At 37.7% G+C, this 17,251-nt stretch overlaps 1 pseudogene; it reads left to right on the top strand.

The window, feature by feature from the left end:
- The first annotated feature begins 264 nt into the window (after window positions 1-264).
- LOC126492758 (proteasome subunit alpha type-7-like) lies at window positions 265-2,202 on the top strand (annotated as a pseudogene).
- The last annotated feature ends 15,049 nt before the right edge of the window (window positions 2,203-17,251 follow it).

Genomic DNA, 17,251 nt, shown 5'->3' with positions numbered 1-17,251 from the left:
CCCGTTCAGTTAAGGAAGACATATTTTTTTCTCTTTTGATTTGCCTGAGGTCTCCACATAAGGGCTGTTACATTAGGATGTGGAACCAAGGCTTGGCTCCTGAACAGCGTTCCTAATTAGGAAGCTGTATGAGCATACAGTCCTCAAAAAAAACAGGAAAATACCCCACTGAGCATAAAACATGAAGGTCCAACAAAATTTTCCAGCCCTGTGGACTACCGTCGTCTCTGTGACTGCTAGTAATCTGCTATTTCCCTCTACAAAATGGGTAATCTCTCCCTCACCTCCACCCCTTCTATGTCTGATCCCTCTACATCACCTGATGATGAGGAGACAGACAGATCAAGCCCTGTGAGACTAACTGAGGAGAGCACAGTCACAGTTAACACCACAGGTGCCACTTCTCGTCAGTTCCACTCCCTCTGTGGGAGGCGACATCTCTGGGGCGGTAATCTTGGAGTGAAGTGCTGTGAGATCTGCCTGCCCTCGAAGGCAGAAATTCCTTTGCACGGGATATGACTCCCAGTCAGTGCAGTCCCCGCTACTCCCGTCTGAGGCCCTAAAGACCAGCAGAAGCCTTCCTGGTAAACCTGGGATGAAATGCCATTAATCCCACACCAAAATTGTACAGGTTTATCCATGATGGCCATAACTTCTAATAAGTGCCTGAATACTGAATCAGACTTTTCTGAGCTCAAGGCAGTTGCCCATTGAAAACCTGAATAAGTGTCAATGGTATGGTGTCCATATTTCAAATATCCACATTCTGTAAAGTGGAGATTTCATTCCTTTGAGTGCTCTTTGGGTTAATCCCTGAAGGTAACGGTATTTGGTTATAGAAAGAGCAAATAGGACATCTCCTTATAATCCCATTAGCTTGTTGCCATGTAATACAAAACTCTTTCTTTAAACCTTTGCTATTGACATGATTTTTTATGAAATTCTGAGGCCTTCAGCACACTCCCAATCAATAATCAATCAATTTCTGCATTACCTTGTTCTAGAGGACCAGGCAGACTTATATGGGATTGGTTTTATGCTATGTATATGGGACAAACTTATACCTGATTATATCTTGAACCTGTATGAATAGTTGTGGCAGATGCCATGATTCTCCTGCCCCAGACGGAAGCTGGTTAGACTCATGCCGGTAAGCCACAGTCAAGTGGTGATACACATTAATAGAAATGGGTTAATCAAAATGTGAGAGTTAGCAAGTAAGAGGCTAGAGCTAATGAGTCAGAGAGTGTTTAAATGAATAGAGTTTCTGTGTAATTATTTCAGGTGTAAGCTAGCTGGGTGGGACAGAACAAAGGGCCTGCATTCCTCTTGGGCAGTATGACATGGCCCACTCCTCCCCACTACAGATTGGCTAAGCTAGCCAGGCAGCGGGACACAGCCCTAGCCCCTTCTACAAAAAATAGTGAGGGCTTTTGAGCGGCAGCAGCTGAGCTCACGCATCTGCCGGGATAAGCTATGACGGCGCCATCACCGTCTTTTCGACCGATGGCCACCTCTTCCAAGTAGAATACACGCAAGAGGTGGTCAAGAAGGGCTCCACTGTGGTTGGTGTACGAGGAAGGGACATTGTTGTTCTTGGTGTGGAAAAAAAAGTCAGTGGCCAAGCTACAAGATGAGAGAAAAGTCCAGAAGTTCTGCACTTTGGATGACAACGTCTGCATGGCCTTTGCAGGCCTCACCGCTGATGCAAGGAGAGTCATCAACAGAGCCTGGGTAGAGTGCCAGAGCCACTGGCTGACTGTGGAAGACCCAGTCACCGTGGAGTACATCACCCGCTACATTGCCAGTCTGAAGTGGCGCTATACTCAGAGCAATGGGTGCAGGCCATTTGGCATCTCTGCCCTCATTGTGGGTTTTGTCTTTGATGGCATCCCCAGACTCTATCAGACTGACCCCTCAGGCACATATCATGCCTGGAAAGCCAATGCCATAGGCTGAGTTGCCAAGTCAGTGCGTGAATTCTTAGAGAAGAACTACACGAATGATGCCATCGAAACATGATCTGACCATCTAGTCATCAAGGCACTTCTGGAAGTGGTTCAGTCAGGTGGCAAAAACATTGAACTTGCTGTCATGAGGCGGGATCAACCTCTCAAGATTCTAAATCCTGAAGAAATTGAGAAATATGTTGCCGAGATCAAAAAAGAAAATGAAAAGAAGAAACAAAAGAAAGCATCGTAATGAAGTGTGCGTTATTTGGAGTGGCTTTCAGCCTTGGTGTTGCACGCCTTTTGTCTGCTTGTCCCAGAGCCCAATAAACATCTCCATTTAAAAAAAATAGTGAGGTCAATTCTGTATAATCTGGTATAAATTCAGTGGTTTCAATATGCAAGACTACTCTTTCAGCATATTGTGAATCAGTAACTATATTGAGAGGTTCTTTAAAATCTCTAGTACTATGAAAATAGCATATAACTGTCTTTTAGACAGAATTATAGAGGTTTTGTTCTACCTTACTTAAATCTTCTGATTTGTAACCTGCCTTTTCTGATTCATGTGCATCAGTATAAAATGTATGGGCTCCAGTTATTGGTACACCACATACAATTCATTGAAGAATCAAAGTAGTTGTCTTTAAAAGCTTAATTCTATCAATTTTGGGATAATTGCTATTAACCTTTTCTAAAAATTAACACAAGCTCTTTTCCATGGTTCCTTGTCTTTCCATAATTTTTTAAATTTCATCAGTAGTAAAGGACACTATAATCTCTGCTGAGTCTATACCTGCTACTTGAAAAAGTCTTAATTTTCCTTTTATAATTAATTCAGAGACCATTTCTACTTAAGTTTTAAATTTTTTACTTGTTTGATGTGTGAAAAAAGATTTATGAAGATTGTTTCCCATTCTGTAGGCTGTCGTTTTGTCTTGTTGACTGTGTCCTTTGCTTTACAGAAGCTTTTCAGTTTCAGGAGATCCCACTTATTAATTGTTTGTCTCAGTGTCTGTGCTGCTGGGGTTATATTTAGGAAGTGGTTCCCTGTGCCAATGCGTTCAAGTGTACTTCCCACTTTCTCTTCTATAAGGTTCAGTGTGGCTGACTTTATGTTGAGGTCTTTTATCCATTTGGACCTGAGTTTTGTGCATGGTGATAAATATGGGTCTATTTTAATTTTTCTACATGTTGATATCCAGTTATGCCAGCACTACTTGTTAAGTATGATTCCTTTTTTCCATTTGATAGTTTTTGCTTCTTTATCAAAGATCAGGTGTTTGAAGATGTGTGTATTGATATCTGAGTCTTCTATGTGGTTCCATTGGTCCTCCTGTCTGTTCTTATGCCGGTACCAGGCTGTATTCAGTACTGTAGTTCTGTAGTAGAGTGTGAAGTCAAGGATTGTGATGCCTCCAGAAGTTCTTTTATTGTACAGGATTGTTTTGGCTATCCTGTTTTTTTTTTTTGCTTTTCCAAATGAAGTTGAGTACTGTTTTTTTGAGGTCTTTGAGAAATTTTGCTTGGATTTTGATAGGCATTGCATCTCCAAAATATACAAAGAACTCAAAAAATTGGACACCAAAAGATCACATAATCCAATAAAAAATGGAGTACAGACCTAAACAGAGAACTCTCAACAGAGGAATCTAAAATGGTTGAAGGACACTTAAGGAAATGTTCAACATCCTTAGTCATCAGAGGAATGCAAATCAAAACAACTCAGATTCCATCTTACACCTGTAAGAATGGCCAAGATCAAAAACACTAATGACAATTTATGCTGGAGAGATTGTGGGGAAAAGGGAACACTTCTGCATTGCTGGTGGGAATGCAAGCTGGTACAACCTCTTTGGATGTCAGCGTGGTGATTTCTCAGAAAATTAAGAAACCCCACAGCTGGCAAGCCCCAAAGAAAATCACAGAGATCTCCATAAGTTATAAAACTGATTGGCCCACTAGCTCTGTCTTCTTATTAGCTCTTGTAGCTTATATTAATCCATTGTTCTTATCTATGCTAGCCGCGTGGCTCTGTACCTTTCACAGCGGGCAGCTCACATGTTGCTTCTCGGTGGTCTGGGCAGGAACGGCGAATGGGCTTCCTCCTTCCCAGCATTCTCCTGTTCTACTTCATGTTTGGTTTACCCACCTATACTTCCTGTGTGGCCAATCAGTGTTTTATTAAAATACATGATTGACAGAATACAGATAATTCTCCCACATCACTTCCCCCTCTTTTTTCTTAAACAATAGTTCATTTTTTTGGGAATGTGGGCATAGTTATCCAGGCTATTTCCTGCTGGTTGGGGGTGCTCTTATGGGGACCTAAAGAAAATTATCATCAAGTCCTGACTGGAGTATCCTGTGAGTCTTGATCACCTTAGGCAGCAGTTTTGAATCTGTTTTGGATATAGAACTCAGACACCCGGGTCATCTGTTCCTACTGGAGATTTCTCAGGTGGTCTTCCTTGATCAAACTGGATTTTTCTTAACTCAGAATGAATCCAAATCCTCTCATTTTTTGTGGAAATCAAAGCAAAATCTCTTCTCCAAAGTAACATACCTTTTGACTTCAATTTTGAAGTCAAGGTATTTTTAAAATACCTTTGATTAATTCGGCAGTATTTATAAGCAAATATCTTTTAGCAGCTGTTGCTCCTTCCTCAGCATTAAAACAATTCAAAGAGAGCATAATAGCATACAGTATTAAGATTCTCTGTGTATTTTCCATCTTTATGTAGCTTTACTTAGCCTCTATTTCTTTTATTTTTATTTTTACTTTTTGAGACTGGTTCTCTGTATATCTTTGTCCTGGAATAACTCTGCAGAACAGGCTGTCCTTGAACTCACAGAGACCCACCTGTCTCTGCCTCCCAAGTGTTGGGATTAAAGGTGTGTACCACCACATCCAAATACTCTCTTTCTTTTTTAAGAACTTTAATCTTTAGCCTACATATATTTTTAACACACTGTAAACCATTTAGAGATTTTTTTCCTTTGAATCTCTCTTTACTATATATCTCTCTTTTTCTGACTATATGAATCTTTAAGGAGAGGATTAAAGCCATGGCTTTGATGACTGGATCCAGACCATTCCTTATCTTTCCAGCCTCATGGTGGAGGTACCAGCTGTAGCCATATTTATTGCCACAACTCTATGGTATTTCAAGGTCCCTGCCAGCAAGCAATCTGCTGCATTCTGCTCATAGACCACACTCAGTCGACTGCCTGCCTGAAAGAGTCAGAGTTTGCCCTGGCAGGACAGCCCAGAAAGCCAGCATTTTAAAACAGCACAGCTTTTTTTCCTGCTACAGTTGAAAACCGAAAAGCATGTGCTCTGCTTTTTATCAACACTATTTAAGTGTTTCTTGGCAGGACCTCTTAAAGAGCTGCAGGGTTTTGCAGCTAAAGCTGAGTCAGGAAGCCTCTCTTAAATGAGAGTGCCTCTAGCAAGCAGAACAGACCAAAGAAATTGCTGCTACCAAGAAAACATGATTTACTCTATTCTTTCCCAAGCTTTCTCAGGCTTTTTATGGATGTAGTTATCCATATGGGCTCCATTTTGTAACATGAGGGCCTGCTCATTGGGGTTTCCATCCCACCCAGTACCCCACAGCTGGCAAGCCCCATAGAATATCACACAGAGATCTCCATAAGTTATAAAACTGATTGGCCCATTAGCTCTGTCTTCTTATTAGCTCTTGTAGTTTATATTAACCCATTGTTCTTATCTATGTGGCTCTGTACCTTTCACAACAGGCAGCTCACATGTTGCTTCTCAGTGGTCTGGGCAGGAATGGAGAATGGGCTTCCTCCCTCCTAGAATTCTCCTGTTCTCATCGCTCTGTCTCTACTTCCTGTCTGGTTGATTTGCCTATACTTCCTGCCTGGCCAATCAGTGTTTTATTAAAATACATGATTGACAGAATACAGATAATTCTCCCACTAGCTCAGTCAGTAAAGCATAAGACTCTTAATCTCAGGGTCATGGGTTCGTGCCCCACGTTGGACGCCTGATGAAGGCATAAGTCATAAACAATCCCACATCGATTCAGAATTATGATTAATAGAATAGTTATTTATTTAAAGGGGAAAACTTACAGACCACCATCTCAGACAACTGCCCTCTATGCAATCAGGAAAGGAGCCTAGTCACCGGAAGCAGAGACAAAAGCAAGAGATGGAGCAGAGGACAGTTGCTGCTTTTTTAAAGAGAGAGAGACCACTCCCCAATGAGCTGGTATTTCAGCGGCTATTGGCTGAAGGAGCAGAAGGAGCTCCCACAACACAACCTACCTCAAGACCCAATAATACCACTTTTGGGTATATATCCAAAGGATGCTCAATTGTGCTGCAAGGACATGTGCTCAACCATGTTCATAACAGCTTTGTTTGTCATAGCCAGAACCTGGAAACAACCTAAATGTCCTTCGATCGAAGAATAGATTAGAAAATTGTGGTACATTTACACAATGGAGTACTACACAGCAGAAAAAATAGCAACAGCTTGAATTTTGCAGGAAAATGGATGAGACTAGAAAACATTATTTTGAGTGAGGTAACCCAGACACAGAAAGACAATTATCACATATACTCACTCATAGGTTGTTTTTAAACATAAAGCAAAGAAAGCCAGCATACAAACCACAATCCCAGAGAACTTAGACAACAATGTGAACACTAAGAGAGACTTATATAGATATAATCTACATGGGAAGTAGAAAGTATAAAAAGACAAGATCTCCTGAGTAAATTGGGAGCATGGGAACCTTGGGAGAGGCTTGAAGTGGGGAGGGTAGAGGCAGGGAACAGAACTCAATAAATATCAATAAAAAGATTTGTTATAAGATAATATCTTCCCACTTGCTCCCAAACTTGCCTATCCTCCATCAACCTTGGTGAAACTATGAAACACAGCTTGTTAAAATACTGATGGAATGAAGAGCTTTCTATAATACAGAGTGGATCAAGAGCTTGCTACAATACTGATGAGACCAAGAGCTTGTTATAACACTGAGGGAACTAAAAGAGAGGATCAAGAGAGTCAACCAGTAGAGAAGACCAAGAGAGCAGGCTTAGAGAGACTTCAGAGGCTCCCAGAGACACAGACATTGACAGTACAGAGGAGACCAAGAAAAATTACCAAACACTCAGACAATCACTGCAAGGATTGGACCAAGATGCAAAGACAGTGCTGGTTTCATTTTAAGAAAGAGATTAGTAGGTGCCAATTCAAGAATTTATCCAAAACCACCATGGTAACACCAGAACCCAGTGGTCACACAACAGGAAAACTTGATCATTCTATCCCAGAAGAAGCAGAAGAAAATGCCTTTAAACATAACTTTATGAAAACGATGGAGACCTTTAAAGAGGAAATGAAAAACTCTCCTAAAGATATGGAGGAAAAGTAAAACAAAATATTGTAAGAAATTAATAAATCCCTCAAAGAAACCCAAGAAAATCAAGAAAAAATAATCAAACTGGTGAAGCAAACAGTTGAAGACTTGAAGACTGAAATAGAGGTAATAAAGAAAACACAAACCAAGGGAATTTGAGATATGTAAACAAATAGGAACTACAGAGACAAGTATAATCAATAGAATACGAGAGATAGAACAGAGAATCTGTAAGATACTGTAAAGGAAATAGACTTATTTGTCAAATAAAATATTAAATCTAAGAAATTTTTTACCCAAAACATCCAGGAAAACTGGGACACCATGAAAAAAAAAAAACAAACCTAAGAATAATAGGGTTAGAAGAAGAACTCCAGCTCAAAGGCACAGAAAATATACTCAACAAAGTCATAGAAGAAAACTTTCCCAATCTAAAGAAGGATATCCCTATGAAGGTTCAAGAAGTTTACAGAATACCAAATAGACTGGATCAAAAAAAATGTCCCTTTGCCATATAATAATAATAATAATAATAATAATAATAATAATAATAATAATGAAAAACATACAGTATAAAGAAATAATATTAAGAGCTACAAAGGAGGCCAGGCCGTGGTAGTGCATGCCTTTAGTACCAGTACTCAGGAGGCAGAGGTAGGAGAATCCCTGTGAGTTCGAGGCCAGGTGGGTCTACAAGAGCTAGTTCCAGGACAGCTAGAACTGCTACACAGGGAAACCCTGTTTCAGAAAACCAAAAAAAAAAAAAAAAAAAAAAAAGAGCTGCAAAGGAAAATTGTCAAGTAACATATAAAGGTAGACCTTTTAGAATTGTACCTGACTTCTCAATGAAAACCATGAAATCCAGAAAGTCCTTGGAAGCTTTCAATCACCATTGATGGAGAAAACAAAATATTTCAAGACAAAACCAGATTCAAAAAATTTGAATTCACAAACCCAGTCCTACAGATAATACTAGAAGGAAAACTTCAACACAAGGAAGCTAACTGTACCCACAAAACACAAGCAACAGATAATCCACATCAGCAAAACCCAAAGAAGGGAAACACACAAACACTACTACTGAAAAATAATAGGAATTAACAACCACTGGTTATTAGTATCAATTAACCTATAAAAAGACATAGCCTAAGAGAACGGATATGAAAAAAGGATCCAGCCTTCTGCTATATACAACTCAACCCAAAGACAGATACTACCTCAGAGTAAAGGGTTGGGAAAAGATTTTCCAATCAAATAGACCTAAGAAACAAGCAGGCATAGGTATTCTAATATCTAACAAAATATGTTTCAAACTAAAATCAATCAGAAGAGTTGGAGGACACTTTATAGTTATAATAGAAACAATCCATTAAGATGTAGTTTCAATCCTGAACATCTATACCCCTAATTCAAGAATATCCACATATGTAAAAGAAACTTACTAAAACATAATCACACTTCAAACCCTACACATTAATAGTAGGAGACTTCAACATTCTACTCTTGCCAATGGACAGGTAAACAAGAAAGAAACTTAACAGAGAAATAACAGAACTAACAGATGTCATGAATCAAATGGACTTAACAGAATTTATAGAATATTCCACCTAAACACAAAATAATATAATTTTTTCTCAACACCTCATGGAACCTTTTCTAAAATTGATCACATACTCGATAATGAAGTAAAGCTCTACAGATACAAAAAAACAAAACAAAACAAAACACTGAAGTAACCCCCTGTGTCTTATAAGATCACCATGGATTAAAGTTAGAATTTAGCAATACTACTCTCAGAAAGCTTGCGAACTCATGAAAATTGAATTGTGAACAACTGTACCACTCCTGGGTCAAGAAGGAAATAAAGAAAGAAATTAAAGATTTTCTACAATTCAAAGAAAATGAAGACACAACGTACCTAAGCCTATGGGACACTATGAAAGCAAAGCTAAGTAAGAGAAAAGTGCATAGCACTAAGTGCCCACATAAAGAAAATGTAGAATGCGTACATCAATGACTTAATAGCACACCTAAAAGCTCTAGAACAAAAAGAAGCAGACTCATGGAGGAGGAGTAGAAGACAGGAAATAATCAAATTGAGGGCTGATATCAACAAAATAGAAACAAAGAAAACAATACAAAGAAACAATGAAATAAAGAGTTAACAAGATAGACAAATTCTTATCCAAACTAATCAAAAGGCGGAGAGAGAATATCAAATTAACAACATCAGAAATGAAAAGGGGGACATAACAACAGACACTAAGGAAAATCAGAGAATCATTAGGTTATACTACATAACTGGTACTCCACAAAATTGGAAAATGTAAAAGAAATGAAAAATTTTCTAATAGATACCACATACCAAAATTAATTTAAAACCAAGTGAGCAATTTAAATAGAATAATAAACTGCAAGGAAATAGAAGCTGTCATCAAAAACCTCCCAACCAAAAAAATGCTAGGGCCAGATGGTTTTAATGCAGAATTCTACCAGAACTTCCAAGAATAGCTAATACCTATATTTCTCAAAGTGTTTCAAATAATAGGAACAGAAGGAACATTGCAAAACTCTTTTTATGAGGCTACAGTTACCCTGATACTGAAACCACACAAGACTCAACCAAGAAAGAGAATTACAGACCAATCTCACTTATGAACATGGGTGCAAAAATACTCAATAAAATATTGGCAAACCAAATCAAAGAACACATCAAAAAATTATCCACCAATGATCAAGTCAGTCTCATCCCAGAGATGCAGGGCTGGTTCAAAATTACCTCTGTTAAGGTAATATGTCATATAATAAACTTAAAGGAAAAAAACATATAATCACTTAATTAGATGCTGAGAAAGCATTCAACAAAATCCAACACTCCTTCATGATAAAGGTCTTGGAGAAATCAGGGATACAAGGAACATATCTAAATATAATAAAAGCATCCATGAACACCCAATTTTTGACAAAAGCTAAAATTATACAATAGGAAAATTGAAAGCATCTTCAGCAAATGATGCTGGCATAATTGGATGTCAACATGTCAAAGAATTAAAATTGATTCATATCTATCTCCTTGCACAAAACTGAAGTCCAAATAGATTAAAGATCTCATTATAAATCTGACCACACTGAACTTGATAGAAGAGAAAGTGGGAAGTAGTCTTCAATTCATGGGCACAGGAGACCACTTCCTACATATAACCCCAGTAGCACAGACACTGAGAGCAACAATAATTAAATGGAACCTCCTGAAACTGAGAAGCTCCTGTAAAACAAAGGACACAGTCAATAGGACAAAAAGACATCCTACTGAATGGGAAAAGATCTTTACCAACTCCACATCAGACAAATGACTGATCTCCAAAATATATAAAGAACTCAAGAAATTAGACATCAAAATTCTAAATAAACCATTTAAAAATGGAGTACAGAACTAAATAGAAAATTTTCAACAGAAGAATATGAAATGCCTAAAAGATACTTAAGAAAATGTTCAACATCTTTAGCCATCAGGGAAATGAAAATCAAACAACTTTGATATACCAGTTGGTTTCTCAAAGGATATTACTGGAGAAGCAGTAAAAACTCTGTGTAAGTCATCCCTGACTTTGACTTGTACTGGTGAGGCAAAATATTATTCCTGCACCCTCTCTTCCTGCTCATCAGTTCCAATAATTTCCTCAATTGTTCCAAATCTTTTTACCACTGCCTTTTGTCAAGTCTGAATCTGAAGACCTGTGTGCTGGTCTAGTACTCTCATTGATTCATTTAGCTTCTGAGCCTTTTTCTGTATATATGAACCCAAGGTATAAAATTTTCTTCAGTAAAGACAATATCTCATCTTTGGACATTTGGATTGTATACATATTGCCTCCCTGGAGAGATACCTTATGTGTTAAGCTATCACAACTTTTCAACAGATTCTGTTTGTTAAATTCAGCATTATAAATTCTTTAAGATGATTTTTCAGCATCTTTCAACATGGACTGTATTTTGTCTGTGAAATTAATGTTATCCTTTTCAACAGTATTAATTTTTTCAGCTAGATGTTCACTATTTGTCTGTAAATACTGTATCATTTAAAAAAGTGCCTCATTCTAGGCTCTGTTATCAATCTATTTCCTTAAAGAAATAATATGAAAAACAAAGCTAATCCCCAAAATCAAATAAATTGATGCATATGGAAAATCACATAAGCCTTGTAGAATACTATCAGTAGAACAAGCAAAATGGTTATTAAATTTCCTAAATGGTAATATTGTCATTAATCATATAACTTGCAAATTTTACAGTTTACTTACCTATTCTAGGCAATTACAGAGAATTGGAGTAGGTGTAATAATCTTTATTTGGCCAGCATGTGGCACTGTTGCAGTTTTGTGGTGGATGGACTGAGCAGGGATCCTGCAGCTTCTCCGCTGTCAGAGGGATTACTGCACTGGTTCTGAGCAGAGCCCTGCACAGTTCCGAACATGCTGTTATCTCCTTAAATACTTAAATATGCTTGTTTAACAACATAAGGGCAGTTATTAAGGACAATTAAAGCGATTCCATACATGGAGAGAGTTGGTGGCAAGAAAAAGAACACCCAAAGCTTCCCTTCAGTTACCAGTCCCCTCAATGTTGAAGGCTAAGGTGAGGAAAGCCAGGTTCCTAAATCGTGGCGGTTGGGCCACAGGCGGGTGAGAAACATGCTAGGGCTGGTGAACCAGGAGTGTGGTGGGGATGGTTCCCCCCCCCCCCCAGGTGAGAGTGGACTCAGATCCATGGTGGGCAGCCAGATGGAGTAGAACGTTTCAGATGTGGGAAAGGTGAATCAAATAATCCCACACTAATTCTGAATAGGGTATACTAAGGTTTTTCTTTATTAAAAGGGAAACTCACAGATCACAATGAGGAAACAGGGCCAGGGTCTAATATCCAGGTGTCGTGAGTTGGAAGAAAAGCCCCAGAGGGCAGTCCTGCTGGCCTTTTGGAACCCAAAGCCACATCCTACCTGGTCCATCTTCTCTCAAAGGGTATTGGTTGATGGAGATTCCCCATCATACAACGACTGTTGAAATTTTTATTAAATAAAAAATGTTATCTCGGATTTTTTGCTTTTCCATATGAAGTTGAATACCTTTATTCAAGGTCTGTGAAAAAATTTTCTGGAATTTTGATGGGCATTGAATTGAATATGTAGATTGTTTTTGGTAAGATTGTCATTTTTACTATGTTATTTCTACCTACCGAAGAGTGTGGGAGATCTTTCTACTTTCTGGTGTCTTCTTCAATTTCTTTCTTCAAAGATTTAATGTTCTTGTCATACAAGTTTTCCACTTGTTTTGTTAGAGTTACTCTGAGATATTTTATGCTATTTGTGGTATTGTGAAGGGCAATGTTTCTCGAATTTCTTTCTCAGCCCATTTTTCATCTCTGTAAAGGAGGGCTACTGATTTTTTTTTGAGTTAATTTTGTATCCTGCTACATTGCTCAAAGTGTTTATGAGTTGTAGAAGTTCTTTGGTAGAATTTTTGGGGCTTCTTATGTAAACTATCAGCAAATAGTGAGAATTTTTTTTTCCAATTTGTATCCCCTTGATCTTCTTTTGGTGTCTTATTGCTCTAGCTAGACCCTTGAGAACTATATTGGATAGATATGGAGAGAGTAAACAACCCTGCCTTGTTCCTGATTTCAATGGGATCCCTTTGAATTTCTCTCCATTTAGTTTGATGCTGACTCTTGGCTTGCTACATATTGCCTTTATTATGTTTAGGTATGTTCCTTGTATCCCTGCTCTCCCTAAGACCTTTATCTTGAAGGGATGTTGTATTTTGTTGAAAGCTTTTCAACATTTAATGATATGATCATGTGGTTTTTATTTTTTATTTTTTATATGATGGATTACATTGACAGATTTTCATATGTTGAACCATCGCTGCATCTCTGGGATGAAGCCAAGTTGATCATGGAGGATGATGGTTCTGATGTGTTCTTGGATTTGATTTGCCAGTTTTTTATTGAGTATTTTTGCATTAATGTTCATGAGTGAGATTCGTATGTAATTCTCTTTCTTAGTAATATCTTTATGTGATTTGGTTATCAGGGTAATTGCAGCCTCATAAAAAGAGTTTGGTAATGTTCCTTCTGTTTCTATTGTGTGGAATAATTTGAGGAGTACTGGTATTCATTCTCCTCTGAAAATCTTATAGAATTCTGATCTGAAACCATTTGTTCCTGGAATTTTTTGTTTGGGAGACTTTTTCTAACTGTTTCTCTTTCTTTAGCAGTTATAGATATATAACTGGTCTTGATTTATTTTTGGTAAATGATATTTGTCTAGATAATTGTCCATTTCTTTTAAGTTTTCTAATTTTGTGGAGTACAGGTTTTTGAAATATGACCTGGTGATTCTCTGGATTTCCTCCATGTCTGTTATGTGTCCCGTTTCACTTCTGATTTTGTTAACTTGGGTATTTTCTCTCTGCCTTTTGGTTAGTTTGGATAAAGGTTTGTCTATTTTGTTGATTTTCTCAAAGAACCATTTCATTGTCTCATTGATTTTTTTGTCTTATTTTCTTTGTTTCTATTTTGTTGATTTCAGCTCTCAATTTGATTAATTCCTGCCATCTAGTTCCTTTGAGTGATTTTGATTCTTTTTGTTCTAAAGTTTTCAAATGCTATGTTATTTCACTAGTGTGGGATTTTCCCAGCTTTATTATGTAGGCATTTAGTGCTATGAACTTTCTTCTTAATATTGTTTTCTTTTTTTTGTTAATTAATTCTTTTTTTTATTGAGAAAAGGAAAATAAAAGTTTCCGCCTCCTCCCAGCCTCCCATTTCCCTCCCCCTCCTCCCACCGTTCTCCCCCTCCCTCACTCCTCTCCCCCTACCCCCACTCCTCTCTCCCTCCCTCTCCAGTCCAAAGAGCAGTCAGGGTTCCCTGCCCTGTGGAAAGTCCAAGGTCCTCCCCACTCCGTCCTTGTCTAGGAAGGTGAACGTCCAAACTTGCTAGGCTCCCACCAAGCTGGAACATGAAGTAGGATCAAAACCCTATGCCATTGTCCTTGGCTTCTCTTCAGCCCTCATTGTTTGCCATGATCAGAGTCCGGTTTTATCCCATGCTTTTTCAGTCACAGTCCAGCTGGCCTTGGTGAGCTCCCAATAGATCAGCCCCACTGTCTCAATGGGTGGGTGCACCCCTCGTGGTCCTGACATCCTTGCTCGTGTTCTCCCTCCATCTGCTCCTCATTGGGACCTTGGGAGCTCAGTCCAGTGCTCCAGTGTGGGTCTCTGTCTCTATCTCCATCCATCACCAGATGAAGGTTCTATGGTGATATGGAAGATATTCGTCAGTATTGTTATAGGATAGGGTCATTTCAGGTTCCCTATTCTCAGCTTCCCAAGGAACTAACTGGGGACATCGCCTGGCACACCTGGGAGCCACTCTAGGTTCAAGTCTCTTGCCAACCCTAAGGTGGCTCCCTTAACTAAGATATGTGCTTCCCTGCTCCCCTATCCAACCTTCCTTTATCCCAATCATTAATATTGTTTTTATTGTGTCCTATAAATTTGGGTATGTTGCACACACAAACTTCTTATTGCTTATGTAAATTTGGCCTATTGCTTAAGCTTTCTTCTAACTTGCTCTTATAACTTAAATTAACCCATTTATATTAATTTACACTTTGCCTCCTGGTTTTTAATTCTTGTATCTTTTATCTTTCACTCTTTTTTCTCATACCTCCTGTTTTTCTCTATGCACACTGGCATCTCTCACATGCATAGATTCATCTTCCACTTCCTCTCACTGTGCCTAAACTTCCACATATTCCTCTTGTTTAGCTATTGGCCATTCGGCTTTTTATTACACCAATCACAGTAATATATTTTTACACAGTGTACAAATATCCCACAACATTTTTCCTTTTTGTCTAAATAAAAAGTAAGGTTTGACACAAATGCAGTAAAACTATACACAATAAGGACAATTATCATGTTTTGTCTAAATAAAAAGAAGGGTTTTACCTCAACATAGTAAAACTATATAGAATAAGAACAATTATCCGGTATGGATTTCATTTCTAATATCCAGTTCATTTGTATTTGGCAAATTCAGAGAAAGTACTGTATCATCTCTTCCATCTTAGTGAACCCAAAGTTTTATGTCTAAATTATTTCTATCATAACTTGTATTACCATTCTAAAATTATCTTTTTAGACCTTAAAACATCTTAGATAGCCAACATGGGCTTTTATTTTTTTTAACTTTACAAACTTTATATCTCTTATTTAAGTTTATTCTTAAAAATTTGGTAGCAATAGCAATTGTAAAACATAACTATCTTATCTTTAGCCCCATCAGAGACCAGAGAGGATATAATACTACCTTTAATAAACATAAAGTACATAGTAAGCAACTTCCAAAACTAACAAAACACAGAGACATCTGGCTGTTTGGATAGGCACTCCCAGGATCCTCTGCAATGTTGGGATATCAGTCTTTGGCCTAAGGACCTAGAATATCTGACAGATTTTTCTGTGAAGCAGGAATTTTCAAGGACTGTTTTACCTTGTCTTAGAAAAGTCCAGCAATCACTTTCTTTTGTGTCTTTCTTGTCCAATTTGGGCATCTTACTGTCAGCAGTCAAGGTGAGGGCAGTTTCTGGCCCAAATGGTTAGCTTTGCCACACTGACAGTAGGCTCCATCATCTTTTATTTTTTTTTTTAGTAAATTGGTTCTGCCAGGAGCAGATGTGTCTGTTTCATAGTGCTGTGGGACAATGGTCTTTTATCTTGTCACTTGTATTATTTTTTAATAAGATGTTGATTGGCCAATAGCCAGGCAGGAAGTAAAGGTAGACTGACAAAACAAGAGAATTCTGGTAAGAGGAAAGCTCAGTCTGCAGTCGTCACCCAGACAGAGAAAAGAGCAAGATGAGAATGCCTCACTGATGAAAGGTGCCAAACCGCATGGCTAACACAGACAAGAATAATGGGCTAATATAAGATGTAAGAAAGCGTTAATAAGGCCTGAGCTAATAGGCCAACCAGTTTATGATTAATGTACCTCTGTGTTTTTTTTTTTTTGGGACTGAACTACTGTGGGACTGGGTAGGACGAAACTTCAGTCAACATCATGGTCATGAAAAGCCTTGTTATTAAAATATTAAAATTTCACATTCTGTAGGTCTTTGAAATGTTTGATGACCACATATCTATTTAACATGTTTTGACCTTGAAAACTTATCTAAAATGACTATAAATTTGATTATTTTAGATAATTAACTTTTAACCTGTACTTCTTAATTATTTTAAACAGATTTCAAGGACTAGAACTTTACATTTTAAAATGAACTACATAAGTACAATACCACAAAATTAATTGAAACATATATACCATATAGCAAAAATAACCTTAAATTTTATCAGTATGCAAAAGTCTATACAATGTAAAATATTTAAGACTTGTAGTTGTTTTGTGGTTTAGAAGTAGATTCACTAATCTATCATTTTTCCTATCATTTCTATACTATATTCCCTCATTTTTTCCTTCAGGAAGAGATCCCAGAATCTAATCTACTGTGTTCTACTTTCTACCTGACCATGACTAACAATAATTGTAACCAACCCTTCCAAATGATGACAAAACATCCATAATCCATTGAATGAGCCTTCCCAAGCATTCTAGAGACTAACCTTCTTTATGTAAGCACTCACAAGCACACTAGAGACTCACCTACTTTAAATGAACTCTCAGAAGCATGCCCAGGGGCACATATTTCAGGGTCTCTAGACATGATAGAGTAGACAATGATATTTACTATCAGAGATTGTAAAATTCATGCTACTTATATTTTACTTAAATTAAATATATGTATTTTTTATGTTTTTGAGCATTTATCTGTTGGTGTATAT

Source organism: Alexandromys fortis, unplaced genomic scaffold (assembly GCF_014885135.2).
Source record: "Alexandromys fortis isolate MF-2015 unplaced genomic scaffold, M_Fortis_MF-2015_v1.1 scaffold_270, whole genome shotgun sequence".
Taxonomy (NCBI): Eukaryota; Metazoa; Chordata; class Mammalia; order Rodentia; family Cricetidae; genus Alexandromys; species Alexandromys fortis.
This window is presented reverse-complemented; position numbering and strand designations above follow the sequence as displayed.